This window comes from Marmota marmota, unplaced genomic scaffold, assembly GCF_001458135.2.
Source record: "Marmota marmota marmota unplaced genomic scaffold, marMar, whole genome shotgun sequence".
In the NCBI taxonomy this organism is placed as follows: domain Eukaryota; kingdom Metazoa; phylum Chordata; class Mammalia; order Rodentia; family Sciuridae; genus Marmota; species Marmota marmota.
Genome location: NW_025999842.1, coordinates 67,840,915 through 67,868,750, shown reverse-complemented (window position 1 = coordinate 67,868,750; position 27,836 = coordinate 67,840,915). Strand labels below are relative to the sequence as shown.

The 27,836-nt window shown below is 37.9% G+C and overlaps 2 long non-coding RNA genes across 2 annotated transcripts in view; one reads left to right on the top strand and one right to left on the bottom strand.

The window, feature by feature from the left end:
• LOC125615812 overlaps positions 1-25,568 on the bottom strand; it is a 64,446-nt gene extending 38,878 nt beyond the window's left edge. Inside the window, exon 1 of the long non-coding RNA XR_007346403.1 lies at positions 23,986-25,568. This is a non-coding gene — a long non-coding RNA (uncharacterized LOC125615812). The remainder of the gene's footprint in view (positions 1-23,985) is intronic.
• On the top strand, positions 1,799-15,912 carry LOC125615809. Its single transcript, XR_007346402.1, has 2 exons — positions 1,799-11,192; positions 13,132-15,912. It is a non-coding gene; the product is annotated as an uncharacterized LOC125615809 (long non-coding RNA).
• Positions 25,569-27,836: the final 2,268 nt, after the last annotated feature.

The window sequence follows — 27,836 nt, the reverse complement described above, 5'->3', positions numbered from 1 at the left end:
CTACTACATCTATTTTCATGGTGCAAGGAGCTGTTTACAATTTGATTCATTAATTCATTATGAGCTGGGAAATTGTGGTATCCCTCCATCATTTAATAATTAGATTACTTCAAAAAGTAGAAAACTCCCTTCATTTTTTTATTTGGCTTTCGATGGTAGAACTTATTTGCCACTTTTTATTTATTTACCATCTTTCAAAACAGTAGTTGACCATCACTTATAAAAAGTGTACTTGGAATCATATGAAAATGACACACTTTATGTTTCTGTCATTTTAGTTATTTTTCTTATCAGTGTTCAAATTTTCTCATTTTTGGTCAATAGGAATCTCTTAGGTTGTCTCCTGAGCTTTCTTTGTTGGGCTTTATGAGTCTTTTTCTTCTTAAATATCTGATATAACAAAATGTTTCAGGCTCAATTTGTTTATTTCCTACCTAGAACTGAATCAGCCATTTCTCAAACTAGCTATTCTGTTTCTTTGAATAAAAGATAAGAAATATGATGTGTCATAATTATATTTTTAATTCAAATTCAGGACCATGGAGATTTTGATGAGTCTCTTCTACCTTACATCTGTCTTACTCCTGCACTGAGAATCCTGGTTCTCAAAGGTGTTGGTTGTGACAGAATACCACAGAGGTATCTATTTAATTTACCTCTTATCACACATAGAATGATATCAGAATTATAACATAAACATTGCTACCAACTATATGATTTGCAAGATAATTCAATTTATTTCCCTACCTCTCCTTGTCCTTTTGTCCTGTTTATCTTGTTAGTCATGGTAAACCTTTAAAGCCTTGTAGTAGTTTCTCTCTTTGTGGACATATCATAATTAACATACCCTGTGGGGTTCATTTGTGTCAATTCATTCAGGTTTCTTAAGTGGGTTGGTTGTGGATTAGTGACCAGAGCACATGCTCAGCATGAAAAAAGCCCTCTTGTGATCCCCAGAAACACACACACACACACACACAATTTCTTAAAATTAAAAATATACACAATTGATTTTTTTATTACATAAAATATTTTCATAATTTAAAAATCAAAATGAAGGTGTCTAGTGTCCTCATTCCTAATACTTCCTTTATTTATGGATATCAATTTTTTAAATATTATTTTTTTTGTTAATATGAAACGTACACACAAAAAACCACACTAAATTACATTTTTTAAAGAGATACAGTGCACCATACTATACATTCTTTTTGCCTTGCTTTTTTTTAGTAAAAACTTTCGCTAAAATCAGTTCCTACTAGGATATATACATATTCCTCATTCATTTATTACTGCCTTATAGTAACACATTGTGGCTGTGTGATATAATTTAACTAACTCCCTACTGATGTACATTTAAGTTGCTCTAACCAATAATTCCTGCAATGAAAAGCTTTACTTATGTTTTTAAAATTGTCATGTCAGTATATATGTGAGGTATATTTGTAAACCTGGGATTACTGGTCAAAAGATAAATGCTATGAAATTTTGCTGGACATTTTCAAATTTTCCATTGCAATGTCTCTATGCTAGTTTCTCTGTAGAGATACATTAAAGTGCCTCTTTTTTTCAGTTTCATTAATTGTTTTCTGATTTTGTGACAAGCTAATAAATGAAAAACTCTTGGTGAAGTTTTTTTTTTTTCTCTTCTCGTGAACAAAGTTGAATACTTATTCACATGATTAAACCACTTGCATTTATTATTTATACAAATTGATCTAATCTCTATAGGCCATTTTTATATAGGGCCATCAAATCTCTTCTATTTTTATCAACATTAAATAATAGTAGGGTTACCAATCTGTTACTATTTTAAATGATCAATATTTAAGTCATCAATCTATTTCGAACTTATCTAAATTCCTTATTACCTTCCTTATATTATTTTAGGCCATTGGAGATTTTTTGTTTAAGCCTTATAGTTTTTCTGTACTACTTTGCTTTTTTCTTTTTGCCTCCAGAATTTGAATCCTAGGTGGCAAGGTATTTCCACTAAAGTTTACGGTACTTCAGCCAAGTTGTTCTAGCACTTGGTTCAGGGGGTTGTGTATTTCACTCTGATCCATTTGACACTTGCCTTGTTGAATCCTGTGAGTAACGGGTCCATCTTCACTGCCTATCTAGGTAGCTCTCCAGCCATTCAAGGGCCACTGATTAAAAGGAAAAACAGAAACAATGGTACAAATTTGAGATTGTCTTTCATCATACATCATTTGTATGTGCATTTCAGAGTATTTATCATTTTCTATGATTTTGTTTAAGCCATGCACAAACCCCACAGTGTTTCCAGTACAGCAGCTTTATGGATCAAATTATCTTTATATTAACAGGGCTGTTCCCTCCTTCCTCTCCATCTTCAGAGTTCTCTTTGGTTTCACTGCTTACTGGTGGTGGACTGCAACCTGAGCATTCAGAGGATGCTTCACCTTCCATCTTGAGATTTCTTTCTTGTTCTTTTTAACATGCTTATTAATAACATTTACTTTATTATTTAAATAACATTGAACATACTTCTTTTCAAAGATAATAAGTCAGAATAAAGTCTTAAAATCCATCTAAAGTCTAACTCATGACATTCCAATATTAATATATAGTATTTTGGGTGCTAGCAAATCATTCTGTTTCCCCCTGTGGTAGCTGACTGGCAGACTCCAGTTCAACTTAGCAAATTAATTCACCTGGAACTCTACATTTTTTAAAAAACTGTTCAAGGTGCTTCTCCAAGCATTCCTCTCCTACTTATACTTAGAACATCATGCTGAAGATATTATCCCTTTTCTGGTCGCAAAGAGATCATCCTTCACTCTTCACTCTACGTTGAACATCAACATTTTAGTTCTAATTCTTTTTTTTTTTTTTGGTACTGGTATTAAACACAGCAGTGCTCTAACACTGAGCTACATCCCCAGCCTTTTTTATTTTAAGACAGGTCTCACTAAGTTGCTGAGGCTGGCCTTCAACTTGTAATCCTCATGTCTCGATTCCTGAGTTGCTGGAATTGCAGGCATGTACTTTAGCTCTATTTCTACCATGGTCTTTTTTTTTTTTTAAATACAATTCCAAAGATAATTTATAAATCAAAACTTCTTAAAGTTTCTGATTTAATCCACCACCAAAAGTGTAGGACACAAACTTGCAAATGTCTTATTTCCTAGAAACTGCATCTGGAATAGAGAACTATGTCTTTATCTCATTATGTTAAGAAAACACAGCAACTTCTTCCCATTCCTAACACAGCTTCATAATGATTTGGTATGTTGTTGACTTAGAATTTATGCTGTCATTTAATATAAAACTAAACTATTGCATTAGTCCTGTTATAACCGTGACCTTAGAGGTAAATCTACAGACCACATGGAAGTAACTGCCATGCTAACAAACACTGGCAGAACTCATTCTAGAGACAGAAGCTGGACAATTGATCTTCCTCTTGACAAATAATATTTCTGGGAAATCAATGAAAATAAGGAAAGTATAAAAATTGTTTCAAATTAGAAACAATTTAGTTCTTTAAAAATGATTTTATTTTAGCCCTTCATTTTATATTAACATAGATCTGGCTTTGCTTTTTATAATTACAGAAAAATTAAACCCTAAAACTAAGACTGATTGGCTAACTTTTTAACAGTTAACAATAATATAAAAAGATAAACTTCTTTGTGATATAGGTTGAAGGATAAAACAATACTGCTGGTACCAAAACATCTCCCTTTACTACTTAAAAAGAGAATCAAACTTTCTAGAATACACAGTTACATAAAGGATCCTGAATGATTTAATTAAAATGTATTTTAATGGCAAAATAGAAAGATTTATTAGATTAATTAGTAACATCTTCTCTTGGAAATCAAACCAATATTATATAAATTAGATGATATAAAAAAGGGCTACAACATGGTGTATTTTACTAACTCTTGACATAAGTCCCATAGTGCTTTCCAGACATGAGGCAAGATGAGGTATTTAGAAACTTGGGAAACCAGATCCTTAAATGAAACAACAAAATGTCCATCAGTACTATATCAAGGTCGTGGAGTTAGTCTCTTTTGAACTCTGTGATGAAGAGATTGATATGACAGTTTTCTTATACTGTTTTATTATATAATAACATATGTGTGTATCTATCTATATACGCATCACATGGATGTATGTATACATAGTCATTGGTGTTCCTGTCTGATCTTCTATATGAACCCCTTATTGCTGGTTCTATCTGTCAAGGACTTTTGTCCTTATGCAAATAAGAAAGTGTTCAGAAATTTTGCAAATGAATACAGAATAAATTTGGCCTGCTGTTTTGTGCCTAATTTGTGCCCACACAGGATAGCCTGTGTTTGGAGGTGTACTACAAACATATGCCACATTTCAGAGTTTAAGGAATTCCTGTATGACAGCATTTCTCTCCATAGAAGTAATTCAAAATGGAGAACAATATTATTGCTGTCTTGCCTTTTATATTCTTGAAATGGTAAATTGGCTTTTGCATGTCATGTTTTTCTATATAGGAAAAACAACTGTGGTTGGCCTTCAAAGTAGAAGCATAACATATTTTACCTCAATGAATTGAGAGTCCCTCAGTCAATCTGCTGAGGTCTTGATCAAGAGCAAATCTTTAATGACATGCCATGTATTCTACCCTGTACTGAACTAAGGGATGTGAAAAATATCTTTTTTTCTTCTTCTTTTTTTTTTTCCTTGAGTGGCTTGGACCTAATTAGGGAGATGGATTAATTATAAAAAGAAAATAATATTGAAAATACCCAAATTTTTAAATAAATATTTAATTTTCACATTTTTACTATGAGATATAAAATTGAAGAACAACATTTTTGTTCAACTACACAGCAAATGTTACTCAATCATTTAAAGTAGATAAAAATAGTTACATTTTTCAAATTCTCCCAGGCTATCTTGTATTCATTTTATTTAAACACACAGTGATTTTTTCAGGGTCAGGATTTGATTTGGGTTTGCATATTGCAGTAATTTCCTATTTAAGCAAGAAGATAAGAGATTAATATCTTACTTCTTTGTAGTTGTAATTTTTATTCTCTTCTTCTATTAAGAAAACCATGGGAGAGAATAACCGTAACAAAAAGAACAAATAATGATATTTATAGGTCTATGAAAATGCCTCGGTTTAACAAAAATATTCTGATTAAATGGATAACATTTTATTAAAATATTAGATATTGTTTACAAACAATTTGATTTATGCTTAATCTAAGTATAGTAAAATTAAATGTCTATATTTTAGACTTTTAGACCTGGTTTATTCAAACAAGTTTTGGTCCAGGAAGGGAGAGGGAGGAAGATGCAAACATATAAAGAAAATATAGAGGAAAGCAGAACATGGCAGATGTCAGACAACATTAAAATGCAGGTGAGTCTGAAGCTCACAAAAAATTAAGGAAAAACTTGAGGCAATCATTTAGCTAAGTACTTACTGAAGCACTGCAAAATGAGTATGCCTAAAACATTCCGATAACAGGATTTGTTTTGGGGGAAAAATGTTTCATGTCTGTAACTAGTATTGTATATACAGCTAGCCTCCAGAACATTAGATGGCTGTAACTTTCCTATTTTGGAAGGTGGAGGGCAAGGTTGAAAAAAAAAAAAAAAAAAGATAGGCGCGGGCTACTCAAGATCAGCAAGTGTGCCAGCAAGTTCATCGCCAGCTTCTTCAGCATGTTCAGAGATGCAAAAAGCCCAGACCACCTTAGAGCCTCCAAAGGCTGGTGAATGACTCGGGAAATTTTCTGGTTTGCAGTTCCACCTGGTGACCAGAGATGGCGCTGAGTGTTCAGGGAACCTGGGGCTAACTGGAATCAGAAATTGGAAAGAAACAAGACTCAAGTCTGGGAGCACCGAATCCTCGATTAACCCCAGCAGCATCCCATTCAGGATAGGAAGGAAAGAAAAGCAGAAGAACAAATCAAAGAGACCTGCATTAGGCGAGCCACATTAGGAATAAAAATTCCCACATCAGGAATGCAGACCAAAGCACTCCGCCAGGACTGGCACAGCAGGAAAATAAATTTAACTTATTTTCCTAAGTTATATAATCTTTTGAGGAAGTTTGTATTTGAGAGAACAACCACAGGAGTTTTCATGTTATAGTCTAAATGCATGTGATTATACTCTTTCTGGGTTTAACAAGGAGAAATCCAGAATGAATGTGGTACAGTCAAAGTATACTACCTATAGAGTCTAACTTTATGCATTTTAAATTTCCTTTAGGTAAGCAGTTGTTTTGTAAATAAGCATGACCATCTTAAGTGAGGAAGACAAACTGTTTCACTTGTAGCAGTGTGAAACGATTGTGTGTGTGTGTGTGTCCTTTTCACTTATGTTTGTAAAAACAACATGAAAGAGGAAATATTACTTAAAGTTACTCCAATAAGCATGGAAATATTCTAAATATATTTTTTAAAAAGAATCTTTTGAAATAAATATTTTTCTAAAAAAAATAAATAAATGTATGGCAATTGATTTTTTTTTGCTTTTGTGTTACTTAAACCTCTGTTAAAAAAAAACAAAACCCATAAAGACAAAAGTTACCAAATCATACAAAAGGATTTCACATGGTAAATAAGTATATCCTTCTGTGCATTGCTTGGATACCTCCTTCTGCTTTCTCTCTTTGCATTTATAACTAGGGCACACAGAATCTGGTTAAAGAGGTCCTAAGTATGCTATTCTTGCTACTCAAACTGTGGTTTGTGAACAAGCGGCATCAGCATCACCTGGGAACTTGTTAGAAGTGCAGAATCTCAGGCCTTAACACAGATTTCAATGAGTCAGGATCTGTATTTTAATAAGATCCCCAAGTAACATGTGTGCATAGAATAGTTTGAAAAATTCTTCTTTAGGTTCCAAAGAGAGCCACTAATTGAGATCAAAATAGCAAGAGTCTATATGAATGGTCTAACTATAATCGATGGCCCTATTCCTAGTCTATCTATAGAAAATTCCAAGAGTCAAAGTCAATCTTCATTAGAAATGTTGAAAAGAGGTGTTCACAGTGAGAAGTTTTCTTCTTCCCAAGGAGATGAGAGATGTTCCAAAGGAGTCAGAGATGGACTCTCCCAGAGAGCCCTTGCATCTAAATCCAAGGCTATGTGTCCATGGATTTGTAGGATCTGTGTGACCACATTGTTGTTTCCTTCAAGTGTACAGGAGCATGAGAGTTATTGGGAAGGGACTGTAGTACATCATGGAAGAAGATGGAGTAAGTAGTCTCCCAAACCATCTCATTCTCTATGACCTTGAAAGGGGTACAGAAGATGTATGAATCTCCTGTGGGCCCATAAGATGAGGAAGAATAAGCCCAACAAGGTCTTGTCTATCCCAGAACATTGTGGGCATGATCTACTGTCATGGCTGCTATGTCTGAATGGAGAAACATTGGTAGAAGAGGCTAGGGTGGATATAGGGGAGCTCTGCACTAAGAAAAACACCCACACGGTTACCTGGTAACCCCACCACATGGCTTTGATCAGCAGCAAGGAGAATGAGCAGAGTAGAGCATGACCAGGGTCTAGTGTCCATCATCACTCTCAGAGTAGAAGAATAATGATGAACACAGAGCTCTACTTTTTAAATAAATCATCCTTTCCTGCTTACTACCTGAGAAGCAAGATGAAGAAAATGCAGTTTCACTCCTCTCCACCTCTGCCATATGCACATGTCTTGATGAGGGAAATTATAGTACTATGGCTTTAATTTAGCTTTATAACTTTACTAAAAAGGATATAATATTTAATTATTTTTCAGACAAAAAAAAAGGTGTAACCGACTCCATTCACATCTTTTTTTGCAACCACACATCCTCCCAGGACAGTCCTCACCCAAAGGCTGACAAGAATTCGAGCATAAATACCTTTCCTTTCCTTTCTCTCTTCAGGAAAAGGTGAATCTGAGGCACAGTGCACACCATTTCCCAGAAATTTCCAGTGGGGAAACTGGAAATGATTTAAAAACAAATCTACTACGACAGAATCTGACCAACCAGTTGATTATTGCAGCACAATTGAGGACCAGGTAAAGGTCTAGAAATCATAAGAGTGAATTCACATAATGGAAAAAGTGCCTTTTCTCTGATTTGCAAAATGAGATGAGTGCAAAATGTAAAATATTGTAGAGATGTCCATGATGATTATAGAATTGAGTTGTAAAATATAGTGTAATAGAAATGTGCATTCCAAGTACAAACAGTTTTTAGAATCCATTTAGAGAGTTTTGTGGAAATTGTTTTCCAGTTTATGTTTTCAGAGTTTTTTTTGTGTCCTCTTCCTTCCTGCAATTTGCTTTCTAAGACATGTCATTATATATATTTTTTTTCAAATTTGAAGGAATCAAGGAGATAAAGCAGGTAAAACTCGGTGAGCAGTAAGATTTGTTCTTTTTCAAACAAATTCATCTAAAAAGCAAAAGGAAAGGATTTTGAAACAACTATCTAAAATATTGCTTACTACCTATGGATCTCACATTTTTAAGGTAAATTCATTGTTTGATGGTGCAGTACAGATTGGCAGGAAGAAACTACCCACGCACATGCAAGCATTCATATTTTTTATTCTTTCTGGGTACAGAGCTCAGAATAGTGCAAAATGGGCTATTGGAGTAACACCTATTACTGCAGTTCTTAAAGACAAATAACAGGAAGCTTCCTAACATGGGTTTAGACTGAATTCATGGATATTGTCCATGATTAGCAAACCAAAGCTAAAAGTGTTACTGAAAGGAACGTAACTATGCAGAAAAATATAGGCAGTGTATCATACTGTACCTTTCCTTGGCCTGGGAATCCAAGGACTACCCAGTTGTGGGCAAAACTGCCAGTAGTTTGAGTAAAAGGTCAAGTTGTACACTGAGCAGTCTTTTAATTTTAAGCAACTTGTTAGTACTTGGGTAGACTTTCTATGCATAACCAGCTTGCTTTTACTTAAGGCAGTGTTCTTCAACCTCAGAACTTCTGAGTTTGGACCAGACAGCTTTGTGTTGTGGGAGCCTAGTCTGTGCACGGGTGGATGCACAGGTGTGGTGACAACCCTACATACCTCCACATATTGCCAGGTAAACTGCTGGACAACAGCACACAGTGGGAAAGCACTGAATGGAGGTAATATTTACAAGTAGTTGACTCTCCTGATTTTTCTACACTCAGTATCATCAAAGCAGTGTCATGGTGCCCAGAAAAGGAAACTGAGTCAGTGGTCCACAGATGCTGACAGCTCCCTATATCTCTTAAATGCCATTTCTGCAAAACCCTACCCTCTGCTCTCAAAAATCATCAGGTTGGAAGTGCTTTACATTACAAAATTGCATGAGATTAAATATTTAAGTGCCTGTTGATGCCATTTATAAATCATACATTGCAATCTTCTTTCTTTTTTGCCTTCCCTTTGTATTTTTTTTCTTCCCACTTTTTTCTCACTTCCCACATTTTCATCTGTTGCACATGGTGGTTTCTGCAAGTGAAGAATGAGGCAGTCATGTCTGGACTATTTCTGTTGTAAATTTAAGTTTAATCATCAGGTCAACCAATCAATCACATTGTGAAGTGTGGCAATGTCCTTCCTTATTACACTGTGGAGTCTTTCCACCATTTATCTAAACACAGCATATGTTCAAATTCATGTCCATCCTGCCACAATTTCTGTTTATATCTTACCCATTCCACTTTTTCTACAGTTTGTTTTAGTAAATATGGGCAATTTTACAAAGAAAGAACATTGTGCTTGTCACCAGAAATATAAAAAGATGTGACAGTTGTGAAGAGCAATAATAATGCATTTGGTATTTTCCAGCAATAACTACAAGTAACAGGTTTAAGATATGAAAGTTTCAAACAAGAATAAGTGCAGCCAGATCTCTCCTGCAGGGTAAAGGCAGAGATGGAGCATCTGTTACTGAACTTGACATTTCCTTTGACGCACTACTCAATAACCGCAGTACTTTACCAGTATAGTTATAAACTGGTTTTTTTTAAAAAGTGCAAAGTCACTTCTTACCCACTTCTTTCAGTCCATTTTCTGTTGCTATAAGTGTATACCACAGACTGGATGACTTAGAAAGAATGGAGGTTTATTTAGCCTACAGTTCTGGTGCATGGGAAGCCCTGTATCAAGGTGCCAGCCTCTGGTGAGGGCAGTTTTGCTTTCATGATATGGTAGAGAGTTTCACATGTTAAGACAGAGAAAGCCCAAAAGCTTGGGTCTCTCTTTCTCTCTTATAAATCCATTAATGTCATTATGTGGCTCCACCCTCATGACCTCATCTAATCCCAGTTACTCTCTAAGGTCCCACTCCTGATATCACCAGCATGTGACCTCAGGGATTCTGTTTCCAACACATGGTTTAAAGGAGACACACTCAAATCATAGCACCACCAAGATGGCTCTCAGAAAGGCAGGAGGCAAGGAGGGTGGGCAAGGACCTGAAGGACTGGGAGCACTCACCTCTGCTGGTGGGGATTTAAAATATAACAACTACTTTGGAAAACAGCTAGATAATTTCTTAAAAAGTTAAACAGTTTACAAAAACATTCCTACACATCTAGCTAAGATAAATAAAAAAACAGGTGCCCTAAAGGTTTGTTCAGAATAGCACCATTATACATAATTGGAAGAAGTGACAAAAATCCAAAAGTCCATCAGCTCCTGAATGAATGACAAAATATGATGTATCCACACAATGGAATACAACTCAGCAATAAAAAAGGATTAAGCCACTAATTTGTGCTACATGAATGAATCTCAAAAACTATGCCAACAAGTCCAGTGAAAATGACTACATATTATAAGATACCATTTATATGCAGTGTTCAGAAAAGTTAAATTTACAGAGTTAAGAAGCAGATTAGGGATTTCCTAGGGTTGGGTGTTAGAACAGGGATTAATTAAAAATCGGCACAGAGGATCTTTCTAGAACAACAGAAGTGATTTAAAATTGGATATGATAATGATTTCATGGCTCTGTGAAATATTTTTGTAAAATATTTACAAAACTGAATTAAATGTAAAATTTTGTAAAAGATCCAATCTGCAAAATATCCATATGTATTGGTAAAGTTATAATTGCCCATATTTACTCAATAAAAATATTGAGTTATACAATTTAAATGCCTGAATTTTATGATATATCGGTTATCCCTCAACAAAACTATCTAACAATAAATGGGAAAGCAGGTGGTTGTTAGAGTCTGTAAATAAGTCAAAATAACACCTGGCATTTTGTCAGGGGAATGTTAAAGTTCGTAAACAAGTCTGGATGGTGCCTGGCAAAATGCCAGAGGGAGTGGTTTGAGAAGTAACAAAAGCGAGCCATTAAGTGTAGAGATTCCTGATTGGTTGACTGATGTATCTAGTTTATGCTAATTAGATAAGCTGTGTGGAATGTATAAATACTGCTCCTGTCCTGCAATAAGGGGCTCCCACTCCTGCTGTATCAACGTACACAAGTTATTCGTCACCCCCCCGATTATTTTGCTGCAGCCGGACTGCGGCAGATGGTGGCCCGTACGGGGAACCCCGGGACATTCGGGGGTAAGTGACGAAAAAAGGCTGCCCGTCCACAGATAGGACGGGAGCAAATCTGCTCGTCCCTAGGCAGATAGGGCGAGAGGAAAAATGGTCATTTCAAGAAAATGGAGAAGATTGATACAGTATGTTTGTGTCTTGTTTTGTCTCAGTGTATTGTATTGTCTTTGTGATGAAAATATGGAAGGGGTGAGAAGTAAATTACTAAGGGAAGAAGGCACCCCAGTGGAACCAAGAATAGTTAGGGCATGTGTTGATGGAAGCCCAGGAACTCTAGTCAGAAAGAAAAAGAAAGTTCAGAAGAAGAAAGATTATCAGGAAAAAAGTTGCAGCAAAAGGCTATTACTAAATACTTTTCGTTACCGGAGGGTGCGTGAAGCGGAGAGGCGGCTGCTGAGTGTGCAAGCCGGTCACAGCGCAGCAAGGATTTTCCAAGAGGCGGCAGCGACTGGCCCTTCCCCGCCTCCTGGCCAGGGAGCTGGCTCTTCCACTGCCGCGAGCCCAAATCTAGACCTGACCTGGAGGCACAGTCTCGCAGGCTCTTGCTCCCTGTGCCCAGTAGCAGTTTGAGTCCGGGACACTCCCCAGGGCCATCTGGGGCTGCCCAGGCACTACAGCCAGCAGAAGATGCTACTGGTGTCCCTGATGTTTGGTCATTTTCAATGCCAATAACTAAGCTACAATGGTTCTCCCACACCTGGAAGCTGATGAGTAATGAGCACTATTAATGCTTATTTCAAATGCAAAAAAACCTTGAGATAATGTACTAAATTGTTCAGAAGGTTGTTTTCTTAGTAGAATGCTACAGGATTTTCTTTAGCCATCCGGAGTTCCTGCCTTCGTCCCAGTGCCGGTAAAGACCAAGGTGGAAGAATTTCCAGTGTTGCTGAAAACCGGACGAGACTTCGGCTGAGAAACAGACGAGACTTCGGATCAAGCTAGCTGCCTGCAGAACTTACCTGGACTGTGATTTAAGCTAGCTGCCTGCAGAACTTACCTGGACTGTGATTTACCTGGACTGTGAGTTAATCTATTGAGACACTGCTTTACCTGGACTGAGACAACAAACTGTAATCTACAACAAATTGTAACTCGGTATCTTTGCTAACAGTGTCATTGCTGGTATAATTTTTCCAAGGGCTTCTTGCATGGAGCCATCAATTGGCTTGGTATTGTGGCATTTTGTATCCTCCCTTTCTGTTTGTAGCAGGTTATTTATGGTGTTTCTGTAAAAACCACTATGGTCGTTATTTAAATTAAACAAAAGGGGGAAATGTTAGAGTCTGTAAATAAGTCAAAATAACACCTGGCATTTTGTCAGGGGAATGTTAAAGTTCGTAAACAAGTCTGGATGGTGCCTGGCAAAATGCCAGAGGGAGTGGTTTGAGAAGTAACAAAAGCGAGCCATTAAGTGTAGAGATTCCTGATTGGTTGACTGATGTATCTAGTTTATGCTAATTAGATAAGCTGTGTGGAATGTATAAATACTGCTCCTGTCCTGCAATAAGGGGCTCCCACTCCTGCTGTATCAACGTACACAAGTTATTCGTCACCCCCCCGATTATTTGCTGCAGCCGGACTGCGGCAGGTGGTAGAAATACCTGGTTTGGAACCTTTCTTAGGTTACTTTGGTCCATACATTTACTTGTGTGTACATCCTATTGATTTTATGTAGTTCTGCTCTAGCCTCACCAATGGTTTCTACTTTCCCTGAGGGTCTTACCAAAATCCTGAATGAGGTAAATCTATTCTTATTATACTTAGTCATTGTGAAGTAGTAAAGGATTGACCTGAACCAAAGAGAGGTCCAGCATTTGCCCTAGACTACCAGAACTGATCTCTAAATCTTGATTTCATGCCTGAGGGGGTCATCCTCTTTGCCTGGAAGCTTGGCCTCTGTGATTTGGGCTGGGGGCTTCCTGTGGAGGGGACTGGAGACTGACTTTGTGAGCCTGACTCTGGGAGAACCTGTGGACTGAAGGGTAAGCACATGGACCTCATGTAGTTGAGCCCCAGTAGACCTAGCTAGCCCAGGCTCAGGAGAGCTTCCTGATCAGCACTACTTCAGGTACTCTCTCCCACACTGATGCTGGAAGAGTAATGTGTTCATTTCTCCATGCAAGAGGACAGCGGAAGCTCTGCGTTTCCCTTCCTGGACTCTGCCCTCTGCACCTCATCCTTTAGATGACCCTATTTCATATCCTTTCCCTGTAATAAACCCCGACTGTGAGTGTAACGACTTTTAGTGAGTTCTGTGAGTCATTCCAGAGAATTATGGAAACAGAAGGTGGTTTCAGCTAAACAACTGGTGTGAGAAATGAGGGTGATTTTGTGAGGAGACTATGCCCTCCAAAGGCCCAGTTGGGTAAACTATTCCCCAAACAACCATTTCTCATTCATGTTGTTAGCATTCTGGATTCCATTTTTCAATTGTTCAGGATAGTAACACCTTCAGGATAGAATCTTATTTGGTGTCTTTCTGGCAGCTGATAACTGATAAATGTTGATTAGAGTCATGACAAATATTTTTAGGAAAAGATTTTAATTCTTTTGTGGAAGTACCAAGGCAGTGTTTTGCGTCAGACCAGACCCCTAAGTGTAGTTTTATATGGACAGAAGATAACCATGGCAATATTCATTTGAACTGAATTAAATGAAGAAGCTTTAACTCAGATGGCAGGCTCATGTGAGGGAATCCTTAACAAGCACTTGTTCTATTTTTCTTTTTGTTGGTGGAGGTGCTGGGGATTGAATCCAGGGCCTTGTGCATGTGATGTAAGCACTCTACCAACTGAGCTATGTCCCCAGCCCAACAAGTACTTATTCTTGATGAATGGCCCTCCAGTATTCAGTCAATTATTATACAGACATAACTAAGTGATTTACATTTATGCACATTTATATCACATATACTTCACCTTAGATGTTACAAAGGGCTTGCATGTAAGTTATCTCATAGGATGATTGCAAAAATCTCACGAGTAGGGCATAGAATGCTTAAGATATTTATTATCTTTCTTATATTTTCATAGTCACGGAGGGATCTCATTATATAATAAGTGAAGGTCCCTCATCTAAATTCCCTATTGTGAAAACCTTGTGACTTTCCCATTGTCAGACGTTTAGACCAAAAGTGGCATCGAACCAAAGCTGAGCCAGAAATCTGTGTGATAAATCGACATGAGATGAGAAGAAGCCAAATCATCTGTCCTGGGAATGTGAGTTGTCAATCACAGTCTCTGACCTGGAAGCTGAAGTTGAAGGTTGAAAGGCTACAGGAGGTGAGGCAGGGTCTTGGGGTTCCTGTGAAGTCAAAATCCTAAGAAAGATGGAGTTATGAGTCAAGTAGAAAGTGGGAGGAAAAAAGACAGAATGCCCCAGAAGACTTTTGATAGAGGGGTAGAAGTAATCAGAAACACACAGGTAGCGGATCCAGTTCAATGGTGGGCAGGAAAGTGTGTATCTCTGTGTCTGAGAGACCTCAAGACTGCCCTGACTCTCCACCAAATCCCTCTGGTCCTTCTGAGGTGCGGATGTTAGGCTAAACTTAACTGTCTCTCATAGGTAGCCTTTATGTCACTGTCACTACCATTAACAGCAAGACTAGCTTTATTTTTAAAATTATAGATCTTTCATATTTAAACATAAACAGATGAATTATTAATAACTTTCCTCAGATATGGCTTACTGATTCACTTCTTCTCAGAAAAACATAATAAGCAAAAATGAGATATTTTCCACAAATACGCACCTAATATATTACTCAGCCTTGTTTTGAAATTCCTGCCACATAAATATTTTAACATAGCTATCAGATAAAGTACCTGTTATTTGGATGCATGTTACTTTGATTTTGAAAGTTTGCTTTACTTATGCTATCCCTGAACACAGCAGAATTGAAATCTTAAAAACTGATAAATGCAGACTCCCTGAACCTCCAAATTAGGCTGCTGGGAACCTATTGTGGAAAGCAGATGCAACACCATGAGTGTGCAGCATTGATGTATTCACAAACTTGGCGTCCTGGTTGGCTGGGTGGACGTTTGTCCTAACCTCACACTTTAGAGGACGTCTTAGTGAGATATGCTGATCATTTGGATGCCTTGCAAAATGTGGCCAATTTTCATTTCTGAAGTGGTTTTCCTAAAGTTTCTAGCTGTGCATCTTTTTTTCCTTAATACCAAGCAATATCATCATGGTCTTTTTTTTTTAAATTTAAATTTGAAGCTGCCTTAGTTATTTTCTTTTGATTTTTCTCTTTTTTTGGGGGGGGGGATAGGGGGCAGGTAGGGGGCATATTGGCAATTTAACTTTGTCTTGGAACATTGTTCTCATTATTAAATAGAGTCTGTACTTGTCTGACTACAAAGGTGGGCTAATGATTTATTATTATTATTATTATTATTATTATTATTATTTATTGCTAGTTCTTGTTCTTATACCTGGCTATTAGGAATCTAAATTGGATAAGATTTCCTAACTGCAGTGTCTGTGTTATTTGTTTGACATCAGATTGCTTCCCGGAAATAATTCCATTCCACTTTGCTTCAGGTCTGCTCAGTGTTTGCACATCCATTATTTCAAAAATGCCCTCTTAGGTCGTGGGGCAGATACAATTTTACAGATAAATAAACCTAGACTGAGAGGAGTTAAATGGCATATGTAAGGTCGCAGAGCTAGTCACAGCTTGCTCTTAAAAAGACTAAGAATTTTCAAAATGTTTTGTTCACATATTGTCATATATTTAAAAAATCAGACCAGATTTAAACTCCAGATGGTATCTTTGTTCATGCTAATATATAAAACAACTACATTTCACATGTTTTGCTTAAGTCACATATTTTCTCCAATTCCCCTTTGCTCATCTCCTTTGTACATAATGTCACAGACTTGGGGCAAAAGTGAGAAGAGTCTTTTGTGGGTGTGGGTGTGAGTGTTGATGTATTTCCGTAGTAGTACACTGACTCTTTGGTAGTGGTCATCAGCAAAGGTCTGGTCTGGGGATGTCCTTCTTCTTATTTCTCCAGTGTCAGTGAAAATGACATTTTTTTTTATAGAAAACTAGACAGACTACATAGACAGGTGGGCATTGTATTTGGTTGCAACCCAGTGGAGTCAGTTGGTTATTTAGTTTCCTGGTGGATGATACCATGGGACCTCTGCGGAAACATTCTGCATCCTGGGACCACATTTTGGTCCCATCATTTAAAAAGCAATCAAAACTAAATAGGAATGAAATACCCAAGAAACTCTGGGAATAGAACAAACTGGGTTCACATGATTCAGTCATTTTTAAAAATCAAATCCAGGTGCTGAAGCAAATAAATGTCATTATTTAAGTGTAGACACATTTGAGCAGTTTGCACAATTGTTTTCTGCAACCTCCAGCCCTTGTGTCATTGATAGCAAAGAGCTCTGCCTCCTCCCAAGCCCACTTTGTGCCAGTAAGACAGACCCTCAATTATGGAACAAGATTTGGTCACAATGCTGCAGAACTTGTACTATGAGGATATTTTTTACTCAATAAGACTGTAATATCTTTCTTTTCTTATTTTTAAACAAACCTCCATCTCATTCTGTTCTGCATATCCTAAGTAACATATATGAATGCATGGATAATAAATTGCCAAGACTGATTTTTTTTGGGGAAAATACAGACAGTTTTAACATATTATGTGTGTGTATATACACACATATACATATATATGTATACATACCTTTTCTCACCACATACATATATGGACGTGTATACACACATTATAATATCATATATGTACGTATACTCACACACATATATTTCTAAATTCATTGTTTATTTGGAAAGAGACAAAGAAAGGTGGGGGCATGAGTAAAAAGGAGCAGAGGGTCTTTAACAAGTCCAAACAAGTACCATTTCAGATGAAAATGCGCTTCCGGGTTTCCATATTTCCCACTGTGTGGTCAGGTCTTACAGGAGATAGCTGCTTCCTGTGTGAGCAAAGGCTCACAGGGTGAGTCCCCATTTCTGGATGTTTCTGTGAATGACTGTTGATAGAGCTCTCGTTTTCACTTACCCAGGATCAAATTCCTTTTTGTTTGGTGGCTGTGTCCTGATTCTTTTCAGTGAAAGAACATCCTTCTTTTTTCTGATTTTAAATATTTTAAAATAATGTTTTGTTAGTGCATTGCAGTGCACATACCATCAGGGTTCGTTTTGACATAACTGCACATGCATGGAATACAGTTTGTTCCGTTTCTGTCTCCCATCCTTCCTCTTTCCCTCCCTTTCTTTCTCCCCCTGTTCCTCTTCCTGTACTCTACCAGTCTGCCTTTTATTCATTTATTTTTAACATGGGTCCTTTATAGATTTACATAAACATGGAATTCACTGTGATATACTCGCATTTCTACGCAGTGTAACTTGTCCAAATTCCATTTTGCAGTTCCTCTCTTTTCCCACCCTGCTTCCCTCCTGCTTAACCCCTTTCTTCTCCTCCACTGATTTCCCTTTTATTTCGGTGGGAATACACCCCACTTCCCCCCTAATTCGCTCTACTTTCTGTGTAGGAGAGAAAACATTCAGCTATTCACTTTCTGAGCCTAGCTTATTTTGCTTAGCAGGATGTTCTCCAGTTTCATCCATACACTGAAAATGCCATGATTTCATTCTTTATGACAGAGTAAAGCTCCCTTGTGTATATAAACCACATTTTTTTTTTTTGTCATTTGTTGAGGTACCTGGGCTGGTTCCAATACTTGGCCATTACACATTGTGTTGCTATAAACATTAATATCTCTGAATCACTGATTTAAGCTCTTTTGGATAAATACCAAGGAGCAGGAGAGTAGGGTTATGTGGAGATTCCATTCCTTTTGAGGAGTCTCCATAGTGTTTTCCATAGTGGTTGTACTAATTTGCAGTTTCACTAATAATGTACAAGAGTACCTTTTTCCCCATATCCTCACCAGCATTTATTATTATTTGTACTCTTGATGATTGTTGTTCTAACTGGAGTGAGATGAAATCTCAAGGCACTTTTCATTTGTATTTCACTGACGGCTAGGGATGTTGAATGTTTTTCATGATTTGTTGGTCATTTGCATTTCTTTCTTTGAGATGTGTCTGTTTAGGGTTTTTTTTTTTTTTTTTTTTTGCCCAGTTATTGACTTGGCTCTTTTATTATTACTATTTTTAGTGTCAAGTTTTTTGAGTTCTTTCTGAATGTTAATTTTCTGTCAGAGGAGTAACTGGTAAAGATTTTCTCCCATTCTCTTTAGGAAAAGACTGACCTTTAAAAAAAACGGCACCGGGAAAACTGTATTAAATGAGATCTTAGTCTTTCACTCACACAAAGTCAACTTAAAGTGGATGGAAGGCCTAGAAATTAGACAATAATCTTTGCAACAGCTAGAAGAAAACATACTCAACACTTCAACATGTTGTTGCTACAGGTACCTACTTCCTTAAAAAAAATCCCGAAAATTCTAGAAATAACACCAAGAATCAATAAGTGGGTAGCATCAAACTAAGAAGAACACTCTTCTTTTATAGTGAACATCATTTTCTATAATTTCAGTCAAGCTGTCTTGACTGCCCATGACCAAAAGACACGAAGCTTGTAACCCATCTTGTGGGATCTAAGTTACTCTTGCAGGTGGGAAGAAACTAGGAAAGGAAGTAGCTGGGGTGGAATTACCTGCATGGTGATTGGTGATCTTAGGCCATTTCCTCCTTCTCTCTGTTCTCATAATTCCAAGAGATAAAGCAATTTGTGCACATATAAGTCAGTGACTCCTCAGAAACAGAATCAATATACAGGGATGTTTTTTTAACCTCTCCATGTCTTGTGTAAACACACACACATACACAAATACACAAACCAATTTGCTATCAGGAACTGAATTATGGAGGCTGAGAAGGCCAAAGATTTGTGCTGAACATACTGTGGATCCAGAAGAGCTAGAGAAGCAAGTTACAGCTTGAGTCCCAAAGCAAGAGATTAATGGTTAGGCAGAGAACGCAAATTCTCCTTCTCTCTATTTGTTTTGCTGTTATGAAATTGTCTAGCCTGTCCGCCTCCTCATTTCTGGAGGCTGAGACTTCAAGATTGAGGCATCAGCAGGTCCAGCTTCTAGTGAGGGCGGGTTTCTCTGCTTCTAAGACAACACCTCATTGCCACATCCTCTGAATGGAAGAATTCTGTGCCCCACATGGAGGAAGTGGATGAATAGCAAGAAGGGGCAGGGGGCAAGTTCCCTCCAATGCACTCAGGGGGTCCCTAGTGCCATGGATGAGGAATGCACCCACAGGACTCAATCACCTCCTGAAGCCTCACTTCAGTATCTTCAGCTGTGGTCACCAGGCTGTCCATCCAGATTTTCAGAATTCACTTATCCTTCATCCACTGAAACTTTACATCCATTCACTAACTTCATCTCCCCATTTTCCCCCTCACCACACTCCTGCTAATAGCCATTCTACTCTCTACTTCTACAAATTGGACTATTTCTGATTCAACAAAATAAGAGAGATAGTGTGATGCTTATCTTCCTTTTCTTGTTTATTTCACTGAGCATAATGCCTTCCAGGTTCATCCATGTTGTAACAAACGACAGGATTTCCTTCATCTTAAGGCTAAATAATATCTGAGACATACTGATATTACCTGAAGATTAATCCAGCATTCTTTCACTTATAACAGTTTCTGCTCTTTAACTGGATACGCATCTTTATTTCTATCTGGAGAGGCTGTTCTAAGATATATTTAAAAATACTTAATAAGTTCTTACTTCATTTAAAACTTTGATCAATTCAATTCACTACTGTCTCAGACCTAATAAGATACACTATCTTTTTTCCATAATTCTCATTCTTGAGGTAATTCAAACACATATGGACAAGATACTTTCTTTACATTTTTATATCTTACCATCAACTCAGTGTTCATGGAATAATTTTATGGAATTTCAATGAATCAAGATTAGTAGCCAATACATGCTTAGGAAAAAAAGCTAATTTAAGGCAGTTTATAATATGCAAAAATTAAAATTAAATGGATAAAGACAGATGGAGGTCCCCCCAAATACTCTGTTGAGAGGACTTGAGAGACCACACTTACCTCAAATGATTGACCCTGTTCAACTTGCTGTATTCTATGGTTTACATGCCAGGAGCTGTAGTTTTCGCTAGAGTGAAATATTTAACCCACAGATGGCCACCAGAGTCATTTTGTCCCTTGTTAGGGTCTATAGACAGGTCAAGATGGCGCCTGGCATTTTTTCCAGAGGGAGTGGTTTGTGAAGTAACGTCAGCGAGCCATTAAGTGTGGAGATTCCTTATTGGTTGACTGCTGTATCTAGTTTATGTTAATTAAGATAAGCTGTGTGGAATGTATATATACCCCTCCTGTCCTACAATAAATGGCTCCCACTCCTGCTGTATCAATGTACACAAGTTGCTCGTCACCCCCCAGTTATTTTGCTGCAGCCGGACTGCGGCAGATGGTGGCCTGTATGGGGAGCCCCGGGACACTCGGGGGTAAGTTGACGAGGAAAAGCTGCCCGTCCATAGATAGGACGGGAGCAAATCTGCTCGTCCCTAGACAGATAGGGCGAGAGGAAAAATGGCCATTTTGAGAAAATGGAGAAGATTGATACAGTATGTTTGTGTCTTGTTTTGTCTAAGTGTATTGTATTGTCTTTGTGATGAAAATATGGAAGGGGTGAGAAGTAAATTGATAAGGGAAGGAGGCACCCCAGTGGAACCAAGAATAGTTAGGGCATGTATTGATAAGAGCCCAGGAACTCTAGTCAGAAAGAAAAAGAAAGTTCAGAAGAAGAAGGATTATCAGGAAAAAAGTTGCAGCAAAAGGCTATTACTGAATACTTTTCATTACCTGAGGGTGTGTGAATCCACGCAGCGGCTGCCACTTGTGCAAGCCAGTCATGGCACAGCAAGGACTTTCCAAGCGGCGGCAGCTTCCCCGCCCCCCGCCCGGGGAGCAGGGGACGCCACTGTGAGAGCCCAAATCCAAACCTGACCCGAAGGCACAGTCTCGCAGGCTCTTGCTCCCTGTGCCCAGTGACGGTTTGAATCCAAACACTCCCCGGACTTTCCCCGGGGCCATCTGGGGCTTCCCGGGATGCTGCAGGTGGAAGAGGCCCACTTCCCTGAAGTTTGATCATTTCCAAGGCCAGTAACTACAATGGTTCTCCCACACCTGGAAGCTAATGAATAATAAGCACTATTAAGGCTTATTTCAAATGTAAAAAACCTTGAGATAATGTACTAAATTGTTCAGAAGGTTGTTTTCTTAGTGGAATGCTACAGGATTTTCTTTAGCATCATTGCCAGAGTTCTGCCTTCGTCCCAGTGCCGGTGAGGACGAGGGTGGAAGAATTTCCAGTGTTGCTGAGAACCAGATGAGACTTTGGATCAAGCTAGCTGCCTGCAGAACTTACCTGGACTGTGATTTACCTGGACTGTGAGTTAATCTATTGAGACATTGCTTTACCTGGACTGAGACAACAAACTGTAATCTACAACAAATTGTAACTCGGTATCTTTGCAAACGGTGTCATTGCTGGTATAATTTTTCCAAGGGCTTCTTGCATGGAGCCATCAATTGGCTTGGTATTGTGGCATTTTGTATCCTCCCCTTCTGCTTGTAGCAGATTATTTATGGTGTTTGTGTAAAAACCACTATGGTCATTATTTAAATTAAACAAAAGGGGGAAATGTTAGGGTTTGTAGACAGGTCAAGATGGTGCCTGGCATTTTGCCAGAGGGAGTGGTTTAAGCCAGCGAGCCATTAAGTGTGGAGATTCCTTATTGGTTGACTGCTGTATCTAGTTTATGTTAATTAAGATAAGCTGTGTGGAATGTATATATACCCCTCCTGTCCTACAATAAACAGCTCCCACTCCTGCTGTATCAATGTACACAAGTTGCTTGTCACCCCCCAGGTTATTTTGCTGCAGCCGGACTGTGGCAGTCCCTAACTCCCTTTATGTCTTAAAAATCTCTGTTATTCTCCATACAAAAAAGACTGCTTTACATATATTTTTTTTGTACCAGACAGCTTACCACCCTGCCTTCGTCAACCTCAATTCTTGTCAAACAGTTGGTATCATCCTCTCCTTCCCAATTGGTGATTGTTTGTTTGTTTGTTTTTTCCTTTAAAACTTATTTGAAATCTGTAAAACCCTAGAGCCCATTTCAGCTTGCCTGAAATTTATGTCTCCCAATTTGCAACTCTGCTCAACCCAAATAAATCTTCTTTGTTTCTTAATCAATTTGCACACACATTGATTAAAGGTGAACAGTAAGAAATGCTTTTATACAGGAGTTGAAAGAGGGGGGAAAAAAGGCTATGGGAATCTAAAGAAGAGAGAGAATTCTGTCTCTTCAGTGGGGGTGAGATCTCAGATGCTGTCCATGTGCTTTGTGTCTTTAAATGACCTCTCAGGCAGGTAAGATGTCTGAGACAAAGACAAGGTCTTAGAGTGTGACAGGCAGACTGAGAAGGGTCAGAAGAGCAGGTGTGGTTATGGCCAGCCACTCTGTGAGTCATCTGTAGAGGGGCTGGTCATAGATGGTCAGAAGGGCCGATTCTTCTTAGAAAAATTCTAGAAAGCTTGCTAGAGATTTCTTTGGTCAACTTTTTTCTTTTCTTTTTAAATGGACATAGCATATCTATTTCAGTGGTTGGTATATGACCACGGTGTTTAAACCTATTATCTTTGGTCAAGTGCTTTTCTGTCTCCCCATGTAATTCTTGATAAATGGCCCAGCTCAATATCCCAAACCAACTTTCAATAAGAACTCCTGGCATAAAAATAAAATGCTAATAAATGAAAATAAAATATAAAGGTTAGTTTTTATTTACAGGCATTGTCACCAATAATAACTGGTTATTTGTGTCTCTGTCCCTTTACCATCCCTCAACAAAGTCGAATTATCCTGCAGTGTTTGGAGAGCGGCTTAATGTCTGAACTCCCCTAAGTGTTCTCTGCTGTTCTCGAGACCCTGTACTTGTCCTGCAAACCTGATTTCTCACTCCACTCCAGGGGAGGAAGCCTTTATGCAAGCTGGTGCTTTTAGAGAATCTGAAGTACTAATTTTCACAAACAAATATTTTATGAAGATAGAAAAGAGGATCTCAGTTTTAAACACAATAAATAGATCAAAGAATAATCAGGAGTGAAGGCAAGTCCTCCAAGTCTGGATAAGGATAAAAAAATTAAAAAGACCCCAAAACAATTTAACAGGAAACTAACACTTTGCAAAAAACAAAACAAAACAAAACAAGAAAAAAAAACCAAAAAAAACCATTTGAACTGAACACATAACTCTGGTCCCATCCACTTGACATCTCTTGAGCTTAGGAGTTCAAGGCCAACCTAAGCCACATAACAAGACCCTGATTCAAAAAAGAAATTAGTTGAGGACTATGTTTGTTACTTGATAACACAGGTGTAAGTATAAAAAATGGACTTTTATAATATCTACTGATTCATTAATTTACTGTAGTTACTGTCCAATAGATGAACTTGGTTTGACCAGTTAGTTATATAAATGTATCCAGATAAAATTAGGAGATAATAAAATAGTAATACTTTCTTACCAATGTAGCAATTATGTTTAAAATAAAACTTTTTCCATCTTAATGTAAGCCTTTAGCTAAAGGCCAATGACACTTAGAATCCCTTCATATATTTAGCACATAAAAGTGGACATGTCATCATTTGAACAGTGTGTATCCTCTTAAGTCAGTTGAATCTGCTGTCATGTCTCTGCATGAAAAATCGTGAGGGCGTTTTGGTGTTGGTTTCTATGGAAACTGTCCTTTGAATCCTGATGGATTGCACAAGAATCATTTCCTGCCACACAGGTGTAATGTTTGAAGAAAGAAAGGTGGTGGAGCAGAAGAAGAATATTGAACAACTATAAGAGATACATCCTCAATACTAGTTATTTGAAGAACCAATAGATAAAAGAGATGCTGGGAGGGTTCAAGTCAATAGATCAATAGATGGTTCTAGTTTTAGTCAATAGATGGTTGCTGAGCACCTGCTAGATGCCCTGCACTGTGCCAGTGGCTGCAGCAATGAGCAAAAAGGACAAAATTTAACAAAAAACTGTTGACACAATTTCGGTGCCAAAATTTAGTCTTTTTTCAATGTCTGAGTTTTAGTTACCTAAACGTCTAATGCACTTTGTTATTTTCTGATCTGTTATTTTCATGGACCATATTAACAAAAGCATTCTTAATATCATTTGTTGAAAAGTATGTGTCCTTTTCTTAAAGAAAAATTTTTTAAAAAGTCATTAACCTTGACTTAAACAACCAGAGAACATGGACTTTGCTTTTGCTTTCATTCCTTGTTCTTTTTTGTTGGTTTCGAGACAACAATTTTAAGACAAAAACAAAATCTTTGGGACATTTTCAACAGCAGCATTCACAGTGTGACATTTTGAATAGTGCTTTTGCTAAGGGGTGACAGTTTGGAAAATGATATTTTTGTGGTTCACTTAACCTAATTACTAATCAGCTTAAACATCTGAATATACACAAGACAAAGACCAATGTGCTAGTCAGTTTTCCATAGCTGTGACAAAATACCTGGAAAAACAACTTAAAGGAGAAAAGATTTATTTGGCTCATGGTTTCAGAGGTTTTAGTCCATATTAACTTGGCCCCATTTCTGAGGGCATGTGGTGATGCAGAACATCACCACTAGAAAGATGTGGTAGAATGAATCTGCTCACCTCATGGTGGCCAGGAAGGAGGGGAGGGGGCAGAGGAAGTGGCCAGGGATAAGCTCCTCCCTTCCAAGGCACACAACAGTGACATGCTTTCTTCAGTTAGGCCCGCAACTACAGCCTCCCAGTAGGCTACCTCTTAATAGACCGTTTGGTTATGAACTTATCAGTGGATTAATCCACTTATGAGGTCAGAGTCCTGATGATTTAATCACCTCCCCAACGTCCCACTTGGAACATTGGTGTGCTAGGGACTGAGGCTTCAACACATGAGCTTTAGGAGAACATTCTAGGTCCAAACAATAACAATCAAAATCAACATAGGAACATACTGAGTAGCATAAAAAATGACTGAAACTGCTATACTGGCACTCGTATAGATCCTATAAAGTATGTATTTATCATAAATTTAATTCAAATACTCTTATATTTTAAGCAATAATGACTTGTCCTCATGGTAATTTTTTATGTTTTTACTGGTAGTTTTAAATTGAGTTAAAATATACATACATCTTTAGTGGATTCTTACACTTTTTTTTTTTTTTGGTACCAGGGATTGAACCTAGGGTTCTCAACCATTGAGCCACATTCTTATCACTTTTTAATATTTTATGTTGAAACAGGGTCTCACTGAGTTGCTTAGGTCTTCCCTAAGTTAACTTGAACTTGGTAATCCTCCTGCCTCATTCTCCAGAGCCTCTGGGATTACAGGTGTGTACCACTAGCCTGGAAAATTCTTATACATTCTTTAGATCTCAGCTCAACTGTCATTTTATTGAAGAAGTATTTTATAACCTCAGTGACTAAGCTAAACATCCTTTTATCTGTACAATATAGTTATTGTTTGTAGTAATTTTACATTTACTTATAAGTTTTGTGGGGTTTTTTTCTGCACCATATTGAATGAATGACCAGCTAGTTAGCTGACAGAATTAATCTCTTCCCTTTTCTAATCCTTACTTATTAAATTAAAGTGGACAATTACACGTTTATTCTGCCTCACTTCTAGGTTCTACAGTAAATTGTAAAACATTATTCATGATCTTTAAAATATTGAGGCAATGTCAGCAAAAGTCTTATGTCCATGTCATAAAGAATTCTTAGCTAAAAGACAGAATCTTTTTAAATGATGTTTTTTAGTATATCATTTTCCCTAGTAGTTCATGAACTTTTTGAGTATGAGGGCTGTGTTTCCAGAACTTTGCTTACTCTTTCCTCTGAGTAGGTTACATCAGTTGGATTGTTTCAATGAAGCCATAGAAAAATCAATAATTCAAACACTTGGAACATGAATGAGAATATGTTAGATAATATAATTATGCATATCTGCATATAGGACAAACATCAGTCTCAGTTTGAAGATATATTTAGTTCCATTTCTCTGAAATCCAGATTGGCTTTCCTCATGTTCACAAAGTGTCTGCAAGGATCCCACACTTTTAATCTAAGTACCATGTGATTCTGGGAGAATATAAAAATTTTGACTAAAAGTTCCAAATTCTACTTTAATGGGAAAAAAATGAAGCCAGTCAGTCAGTAAGGAAGGAAGGAAGAAAAAAATGAAGGGGAGGGTGGGAGGGAGGACAAGTAGTCAGTGTGCCTACCCTTTCTCAATCAATTGCTGTGGTCAGGTGGGTCAGCATTCTCTGGTTGCCTTAGGTTTCTGTTACATGGTCTGTCCTTATCCAAAAACAGTAAAAAAAAAAAAAAAATAGGTGAATTGTAACTTTTTCCTGAAGCTTGAGTGTGACCCTACTCAATCTAAATGCCCAGTAGCCTCATAAGTGTGAAATGGTATGAAAAAGGCAATTAAAAATGCTCATCATTCCTGAGGAAGTGGGAGAGACCAGACATTCCACTATTCAGATATCTGTGCTGATCTAAACAAATCCAGTTTCAGGAAGGTGAAACCTGTACTGAAGGTTGAAATTTGGTAGTGTGCATTTTGACGATCCTCGTGTATTTGTGGTTATCAGTGGGTTGAATACAATTTTTTTTTGTACGTCTCAGTCATGTAGTAACAATGGTAAAATATACAGCGATCATTTCTGCAGAAATTTAGCTTCATTGACTATGATTCCAGGACTAAGTGGAAATGGATACTACTTTTAAAAAATTTTAGGTTATTGTAGATTCAACTGTGTTGAAGCTAAGCAACCCTGAACAAATGTAGGCAACCAGTTAGAAAAATACATACAGACGTCACCATCCCTGTTTTCAACTGACCGCAGCTCATTCAGCCATAGAACAGGTAATTTCAGGCTGCAATTCGCCTGCGGCTTGCAAACAGATTGCTAGGGTTCAGTGCCTGGGTGCTTCTTAGAACCTGATCTTATCGGAGCGAACACCGAGCGCGGGGCGGCCGAGTTCCGGCTCCCGGAACCGTCCCTGAACTGCCCTGGCCCAGGGCTGCGGAGCCTGCGGAGGCTGCTTCTTGGACCCTGCTCCTATCAGAGCATACACCAAGCACTAAACGGCCGAATTCCGGCTCCCGGAACTGAGCCCGCGGGGACTGCTTCTTGGAGCCTACTCTTATAGGAGCTTACACC